This window comes from Amblyomma maculatum, chromosome 8 (genome assembly GCF_055883805.1).
Source record: "Amblyomma maculatum isolate TAMU_Amacu chromosome 8, ASM5588380v1, whole genome shotgun sequence".
NCBI lineage: Eukaryota > Metazoa > Arthropoda > Arachnida > Ixodida > Ixodidae > Amblyomma > Amblyomma maculatum.
Genome location: NC_139351.1, coordinates 24775135 through 24783853, shown reverse-complemented (window position 1 = coordinate 24783853; position 8719 = coordinate 24775135). Strand labels below are relative to the sequence as shown.

The following is an 8719-nucleotide window of genomic DNA, read 5'->3' as shown; positions in this document are numbered from 1 at the left end:
TGTGATGATGCATAAGGCATTATTATACAAGGATTACCATGCCATATTATTTTACGACATCTTCTTAATAATTTTTTACGAAACTTCTTTCTCGTGCTGGGGCCCCATCCTCGATATTCGCCTTCCCCTGGCGGCACCATATTGTCTTTCTGATTGGCTCTGAAAAGAGTCACGTGCTTCAAACTTGTGGCGCGAAACCATCAGTTGAGGCAAGCATTTTTAGCGGTTACGTCAAAATGACGTAGCCGTGAAAATTGATTTCAACCGGAGCTATCCTTGTTGCCTGGATGACAAATACGAATGATTTTGGAGTGGAAACAAAGTTACTGATGGTGGTTTGGAGAACACTTACGCTCGATTAACCAATGTGATGAAAATAATGGCATACTGGGAAGGAGCGGATGCTCAAATTTGATTGGCTGGAGCTATGTCACGTGAAACACGTGATACGCAAGCATATTTAGATTACGTCAAATTGACGCGTCATGACGTAACTGATGTGCCGCCATTACCGAAAATGCTGACGTTTGGCCGCCATAATTTCGCCGAGTGGCGAGGTGCCCGAATTATGCTAATGAGACTATGGCGACAGGCAAGCTGATTTATGCAGCCGTTAGCCTACCGTAGTTTCTTAGCTTGTCATTAAAAGTAAAAGGATAACTTTATATACACCTTGCATGGCTTTTTAAACGCAATACAAAGGCAAATTATGAGCGCGTATGAAATAAAGGACGCTTGAGAGAATCTCTAATGGGGGCAGAAGCGTGCGGCCGCGTGACGGCGCTAACTGCTCTCTTATTTCAAACCCTTTCTTCCCATGGTAAGAAATCATTGGTCTGCGCGGTTATGATAACCCAGCAATGGCGGCGGCCGTGGAGGGAGGCATGGAGGGAGGTACGCTTACATTATAGTGAACTAGAATATATATATTCTAGTTGACTATAGCTTACATGGAGGAAAGAAAGAACTTGTACGCTTATGAGTGGTCTTCGTGCCGTTTGTCGTCTACAAGTAGTGATCGAGGATTTGCTGCAGCACAGCAATGCTGTCAAATTGTCTTGAAAGATAGCTCGTCAGTATAGTCAGATCAGTCATCTGACGAGGAGTGTAGTGTGGCGGCTTTGCAAGCTCCGAGGCGAGAATTGTCCTGCGCTTGGAGTGTTGAACTGTTGAGCTACTGGTGTTTCGGGTGTGATCGCCAGTGGTGAACACCTCTGATGTTGGATGGCACGAAATGTATTCGTTCGGCCGAGCGACGAGCTCCCAGAATGTGTCGGGCTTCTCGATGGGTGTCGACTAGCAAGGCAACGCAGTCAATCTGCTGGAAATGGTGCAGCACGTCGAGCATCACAGAGGTAAGTGCAATAGGAAAACCTGTAAAGGTGACTGTTCATACAGCGTCATTCGCATTCAAGTTGTACACAGGCGGGAAATGACTGAAGATTAAAGGGATACTCACAGGACGCCTGCGGCGAATCCGATATTTTTAATCAGCATTTTGCGTTGCTTTTAGCTGCATATTTCTACGACGCATTATAATTTTCTTCAACTTTTCTACACTGCACGAACATAAAAAAAAAACTGAGTGTGCTTGTAGTTGTCAAGATTTCTTGGTTAATGGTTTCGACGACCGAGAAAGGAAAAACAAGTGAAATCGCCTGATATAAGTCGTTCCTTAAATTGCAAAAAAAAAAAGAAAGAAAAAGTTAGCCGTCACAATGCAATTTCCGCCACCAAGCCGTCTTTACCTGTTACGGAAATGGTTCACTTAGGTTTAGGTTTTGCAGTGACCATTTCTTGCATTCATAGATTACAATTTACCGCAGCATAGCTTGCAGCTTTGATGATTTTGAATGTTCCTGTGCCATGCGTGTTTGATATTTTATTTGCATATAATTTAAACACTAAACATTTGCAGGTGATCGTGTGGACCTTGTGCAGCCGTTGCAGCACTTCCGATCCGAGTCATCATGTGGGCGAGAAGTCCTGGGGCCATATTCAACATCATTAACCTCTCTGCTAGGCTTGTATAATCTGGGAGGCCACGCCTTGTCCCTGGACGGCCACATCAGATGTGAAGTGCTATGCAGATGGACAGCTCTTTTTGAAGATCGTTACAGCTTGTAGTGTGTGCAGATCACATGACATTGACGCCACCTGCAAATGGTAATCGCAGCAGGAACATCAACAAGTACAAGGAAGAGGACGTGCAAAATTTATATTAACTCGGACAGGAACAACTTGATCTCCTGCACTTGAGATTTTCACTCGCTGTCATGATTTTGATATATGCCACAAGTGATCAATGTGCACATTCTTACTGCTTCATGTTCGATAGCATACTGCTGAAAAGCCGTCCAAGTCTTAATTTTTTCTGTGGTTTTGAGATATAACCATCTCTTTGGTGTACATTTTGTTAATAGCATGTGCAAGAACCAAGTTCAGCTTTGGGGTGGCGCAGTGGTTACGGCGCTCGACTATTGTTCCCAAAGACGCGGGATCGAATCCCGGCCTCGGCGGCCGCTTTTCGATGGAGGCGAAAAGCAAGGCGACCGTGTGCTGTGCGACGTTAATGCGATGTTAGAACCCCAGGTGGTCGAAGTTTCCTAAGCCCTCCACTACAGCGTCTCTCATAGCCTGAGTCGCTTTGGGACGTCAAACCCCACAAACCAAACCAAACCTTTCCTTGGTGCTATAATTTTTTGTCTACCATCTGTAGACATACTGAGTGTATTCTTCTACAAGTGCTGTGGCCCTTGCTGAGAGCTGTCATTCTTTGTTGTATACTTTGCTTTTTTGTGTTCTGCTTAAACTCAGTGTGCATTTTATTAAGTGCTTCATGTCAATGAAACACAGGAAGGTACAAAAACGTTCTCCTTCTACCTCCAGAAGTGCCATTCTGAGTAGGACGTGCGGGCACCAACAGTTCACAATTCACTTTGGTGTTTGTGGCAAGCAGGCAGTCTGCGATGTACTACTTCAGTGAGAATATTTGACATACGTGCACCCTGGTGGATGTGTCTGCAGTCGTTTACCATAGCAGAGTCCATTTCGTTACACCTATCTTGTGTGCTACTAGGGTGAAACGTGAGGTGCCCACTGTGTTTTTCCACAGCCTATGCCACAGCTGCATCTATAACTTGGCTGTTGGCACCGTGGTCAAATGTCTTGCGAGCCAGCAAAGCCTAACGTAGCGTAGATGTTCAGCTATTGGCTTCTTGCTTTTTTTTGATGCAGTAACGTTAAAGCCTCTCTTCTGCACAAAACGCGACGTCGTGAGTGGAAAATCTTGGGCACATTTCAGACAGGTGACATGGCCGAGTACTCAATGTGATGTCTCTGGCTTCACCTTTGAGATGAATGTGTGAGGTGATAAACCTTGCAGGATCTTTGGGTAATAAGACAGGCAACCCTTAGGCCATGGAAACGCATCCGTACAGCTTGGTTAGAGTGGGCTTTATAGGTATCTAGACAAGTGGTCTTCCACATAATTTGATAACTTACAGGTATATGCTGCTGATATGTATCATAGAATAAATACTAGGTGTTAGCAGTAGCAAAGTCGATTCACACGAATGAGAGTCTGCAGACAGCAGCCATAAAAGCTGTTGTGTCATAGCGGTAAATGCTGAGCTTGCGTGTCCGCACAATTGTTTTTAGAGCATGAAGTTTTCAAGTGCTGTGCTGGTTTGCCTGATAGCCGTCACATTGAGTGACTTGCTGAAATAATGCTTAAGGCTTGTCTTCCTGAGCCAAACATCTCTGATTTTTGGTAGACTGCATAAAGGGAACATCCTAGGTGTGGCAGGCATTTATGCACAGATAAAATCATTCTTACACGCACTATAACTACCTTTGCCCTGTCCATAACAGAATCAGGGAATACTTGCTCTGTCCCAGGTGCCGACTACCATTTAAATGACGTTGAGTTCCATAATCTTTGATACTGGTAATACTGCGGAACGCATAGCATCCCTTGACTGTAGTTGCAGCCTAGTGGTTTGAGCATTTGGGGACCAATCCTCAGTGGTGTTGGGTACTCATTGGTAAAACAGTGGGTGCTTGCTTTGCTGGTGCTGGGGTTATCTTGGGCCAAACACTTGGAGAATGGGTTTCTGACCCTATCTTGTGTTCCCTTGCTTTGTATAACTAATTTCTCTTCTTTGGTCTCCAAGGCCGTGCCACCTTTCAGATATGGCGATGAGCTGTACAAGTACAGCAATACTGTAATTACTTGAATGTGTGACAGCCTTTCATTTTAGGCTGTGTATTGTAGAGTGTGCAGTGCTGTAAATAAATTTTGTATTGTTTTGTATATTGTAATTTTCAGTTTTCTTATAAGCAAGGCTTCATATCAGGTGCATGTAAAAAAAAATGCCAAAAAGTACCGAAAGCAAATGATACACCAATTGTTAGTCAACGACGAGCTGTTTAAAGCTACAGGGAATGTGTTAGGTGAGTAGCAGGTCTCTTAAAGTGTGCATGTTTTACCAAAATGAAGGACAGAAGCTATACTGCAACCTGTTGGAAAAACCATGCATACAAGACGCACTAGCTGCAAATCATACGCTCATTTAAATCACGTTTAGTTTTCCAGTGATATGCAATCAGAATGTCGAAAAAGTAAATTTCATGCTTTATTCCCATATTTATGCCCGTATTCAGGTGAGGTTCATTTGAGTATGTTTTAGAGTCAGAGTGTAGAGAGTGGATGTTAGACAGTTGCACGTTGGACATTATGCATTGCTGGAAGAGCACACAGGGGATGGCAAAGCCAATACAAATCATGCAGTATTATCACCTGGCATTAATGAACCTTTGCCAAAAAATCCAGAACACCACCCTGATGCGCTGCAGGCCACATCAGCCTTGCATTTCATGCCTCTTTTTGTCGAATATTGTTCCTGTGCATGCTTCTGTTTTTCTTTTTTGTTGCTGTTACTTTTTACTTACGGTGTCCTTAAAGTCACGCTTGTTTTCCCCTTTGGCTCCCTTGCTTCACTCAGAGACAGGTTCGGGCTTTGTGTATATAGCATGTGCACTGGTTAATGTGTGCATGAATGCTACATACAATTGACAATTGCTTCAAGAAAATGGTTTCCATACTGCATCTACCTCATTGTAATTAGCATCATATATCATATTCACTCTTCATGTCTGTTCCTTCACTTCCTGACCGTCAAATAGTATATGTGAAGGCATTTCTCTAGCCGACCTCATCACCCTTCTCTCCTCTGAGGAATCTTGCTGCACTGAAAGAAAGTGCCGGATGCTATTGCAAGTGCAAAACTGGTAAACAGTAGCAAAGGAATTAGGCTGTACCTGACAAATTTTGTTTCTCTTGTGACATTGCGGTGTGATGTGCACCTGCATCAGACGAGCAGTGTTGCTACTTTTATAAAATGTTTTTATGCAACATGCTCAGAAACCAAGCAGAATAATACCGACAGCTTTTTTTTTTTTTTAACGAGCATCTGCCACAACAGAGTGACACACTCTGCATGCGGTGAAATGTGCATACAGCGTGCTATGTCTAATTCAGGGCACATTAAATGCCATCAGCGAGAAAGCTAACCTGTTGCTGCCAGTGGGCATCTGGATACACTTTTTATTGCATTTTCATTGCTGCCAGAAAATCTTATCTGCTTATTTTTGCGGCTGCGTGAAAACGTCCCCGCCGCGATGGCTCAGTAATGATTATAGACGCTCGGCTCTCTGACCCGCAATATGTGCGTAGCCCAGCTACGACGATCGCATTTCGATGGAATTAACACGCTAAAGGTGGTCCGATGTCAGCGCATGCTAAGATCGCCAGATATATGGCCTAATCGAGCTCTCCACTATGAGTGTTTTCACTACGCCGCTCCAGTCGGGCCGATATCCGCACGCTACGCCACTGAAGCCGACACGTATACCCGGCCGTAGCAGACTTGCTAACATGATGGAAACGGTGGGCTGCCGCAGGCAGTTTCCAACGGCAGTGATACCCTGCGAAAGGCCAGCGTTGTCGTCGGACAGGTGCGTCTCTTCTCTAGAGGCAACTGCAGCCCGAAAATCTGTTGGGCGCTTCCAATTCTCACTATTCGTAAACAAATTCTTTAATCTTGATACTCGCCGATTTCTCTGCGCGACTAAGTCCATAAATGAAACACGCACAGCTAGCAACATGCAGGCATCTCAAGTGAGGCATCGCTCACACTTGACGACCGGCTGTTTGTGGGGTTTGCGTCGAGTACCGCCGTTCGCTCAGCCTAGCTGCTGCTGGACGTCCGACAGCGTGTGTACTGTGATTCACTGTGGTCGCAATGACCGTAACTAATAGTACAGTACAGCCGCAATGTATACGTAAGTATCTCACTATCTCCTCAGCCTTACCCTGCAGCGTAAACACGGTTCGCACCGACCCTTCAGCTTCTCGGCATAGCAGCGTTGGCATTTTTGTAATCGGCGCCAAGTAGCAGACGACGGCGTTATTTTTTGTAACTTTTTTCCTTGTTTTTTAAATTTCGTCATCAATTTCTGTTTATACGCGTTTTAGCGCCGCCCCAATTTTCACGTCACGGGTACGTCACAACATGGCCGAAAAGGCGAATATCGAGGATCGGGCCCCTGTTTAGATTCCAGCTTCAACATCCATTCTATGACTGACGTCAACGTGTACATGCTAAAGCCAGCCCGTTCGTCCGCCTGGCGGCTGAGGCCGCGAAGAATCAATGTATCCTTTCGCGCTTCTAGTCGCGGAGTCCCAGCACCCTATTCGGGTCTGCGTACCTGGGTGGGGGAGTAGGGGAACCTCCTGTATCAGCGGCAATAAAGTTTCAAATAATAATTAAGCCAGCCTGTTTCCTTTTAAGAGATGGAATGACAACCAATGTAGAAGCAATCATAATATTGCAGTTTTTGTATGCCTCTTGTGACCTACAAGTGCACGATGATGTTGTAGTCGCCATTGGGCTTTTGAAACCGAAACGGTATAACTGAAGAATTCAATTATAAATGATTTAGCGGTCATGGTGCATACTACCAGGTAATTCGTGCATTGTAGTGCTTTCCGCATCCTCGCAGAGAAGAAAACCCTCCAAAATTAGGTGTCTATACTCCTTCAACTAAACCTTGTACTCTACAAGGAAAGAGAATTTTATATGAACATAATGTTACAGTGCCAGCTGGATCATTGAAACAGAATATGACAGTGTGGGATTCAGATAATATTGGGGATGAAATCTGTCTACTTGCCCCTTTTGTTGTGCTGCAAAGATATGGATTAGTTATCAAATCTTAACATTTTCGTGCAAATTGCAAGCATTTTTCTGTTTTCAGAGTACACATGCAAGTATGGGCTAATAAAAGGGGGGCCCATTCGCCAGTCGCTTTCATACACGCTCAACAAGCAGAAGCCCGAGACAGAAGCATGAATACTTTTGATGAATCCCTTTGATTAAGTAAAGTTGTGACCTACATCTTCCAACAGCCACTGTACCTATAACATCAGCACTAATGCTCTTGTGAAAAAGCAAGCCATCATACCTAAAACTAGGGTTGTTCGGTTATATAAAGGCTATAGCCTGGCTACTGAAGAAATGCATAGTCTCAGCCATAGGAAAGTCTTTAGAAAGCCATACTGTTGCCTGTAAACTGCTAAAGAAAATCAAAAATAAGCTATAGCCTGCAAGTGAAAGAAATGCAGGCTATCAACTATAGAAAAAAGGCAGGAAAAATTGAATAACTGGTTATAGAAAATGCTATATGACAAAACCATACGAAAAGCTAAATACGCCCATAGCTGTGACTATAGCAAAGGCTAAAAAAAGACTATAGGCAGCCATAAAAAATTATTTAGCTATTTTGGCGAGTCCTCTATAGCCAATCATAGGAAAAGTTCATAGCTGACCATAGAAAATGCTAAAGACTGCAGTACATAAAAAACCATGTCCATAGAAAAAGTTGACTTCCATACCAAGGACTATAGAAAAAGCCAAAGACAGCCATAGGAACGGCTACAGATATTTGGGCCAATTTTCTATAGCCGATCATACAAAGATTATTCTATAGTTGACCTTAAGAAAAACATAGCTAAACATAAAAAATGCTAAAGACGGCACTACATAGAAAACCATAAGTCCATAGAAAAGGTTAAGGACTTCCATAGCAAGGACTATAGAAAAAGCTGAAGACAGCCATAGGAACGGCTATAGATATTTGGGCCAATTGTCTAATTTTCTATAGCCGACCATACAAAGGATTTTCTATAGCTGACCAAAGGAAGTTTTTGTATGGACATTGAACTCTGATTAGTTGCAGGAGGTGGTCACGGAAGCACAAGGTGCCATACTTTGCATTTTTTATTGGGAGCTCAAGTTCCTGGGCTGCGTGCCCGTAAACGACCGTTCTCTACTGAAGGAGATCAGCTGACACTCTCGGTACATTTGAAAAGGTAACTTCAATGGAATAATGTACATCTCCATCTGCATGGACGGCATTTAAACCTTCAATATCTCAACAAATATAAATGACAGATTCAATACACAAACTAGAAAAGTGCTAATGAGAAAATTCAGTATCCATCATTCAAGCGAGAAATACAGCTAGGTTTCGGATCACATGGTTGGGTTAAAACGACATTGTTCAAGTCTAAAGCCCTGCTGCTCAACAAATAGCTTCATGTCTGGCTCAGCAAATGCTTTGAAGTTCTATTTCAGACGACAACTCTGCAGATGTA

The 8719-nt window shown here is 43.6% G+C and overlaps 1 long non-coding RNA gene across 1 annotated transcript; it reads left to right on the top strand.

Annotated features, from left to right (window-relative positions):
* Positions 1-1304: 1304 nt before the first annotated feature.
* Positions 1305-2429, top strand: LOC146180740 (uncharacterized). The gene is made up of 2 exons (XR_014700116.1): positions 1305-1355; positions 1919-2429. It is a non-coding gene; the product is annotated as an uncharacterized LOC146180740 (long non-coding RNA).
* The last annotated feature ends 6290 nt before the right edge of the window (positions 2430-8719 follow it).